This window comes from Colobus angolensis, unplaced genomic scaffold (assembly GCF_000951035.1).
Source record: "Colobus angolensis palliatus isolate OR3802 unplaced genomic scaffold, Cang.pa_1.0 Scaffold30, whole genome shotgun sequence".
Lineage (NCBI taxonomy): Eukaryota > Metazoa > Chordata > Mammalia > Primates > Cercopithecidae > Colobus > Colobus angolensis.
The window spans coordinates 6,383,709-6,384,013 of NW_012116266.1; the positions used below are offsets into that span (position 1 = coordinate 6,383,709).

At 34.1% G+C, this 305-nt stretch overlaps 1 protein-coding gene across 1 annotated transcript in view; it reads right to left on the minus strand.

Annotated features, from left to right (window-relative positions):
* BMPR2 (bone morphogenetic protein receptor, type II (serine/threonine kinase)) overlaps positions 1–305 on the minus strand; it is a 226,463-nt gene that overhangs the window by 35,314 nt on the left and 190,844 nt on the right. The gene's annotated exons all lie outside the window — the stretch shown is intronic.

A 305-nucleotide genomic window follows, 5' to 3' on the forward strand; every position in this document is an offset into this window, starting at 1 on the left:
AAGACGAAAAAAAAAAAAAAATGCCCTTCCTGAATAATTAAACTGTGGTAAACCCATTTTAGTGAATACTATTAATCAATCAAAAAGAATGAGCTAGACTTTCCTACGCATATCAACATAAATAATCTGTAAGACACAGTGAAAAAATTGCAAAACAATATGTATACAATTTAATATACATTTTTTTAACTTAGTATTTTTTAAAATTCACAAAAATACAGCTGGGTGGCTGGGTGCGGTGGCTCATGCCTGTAATCTTAGCACTTTGGGAGGCCAAGGCGGGTGGATCATGAGGCCAGGAGATA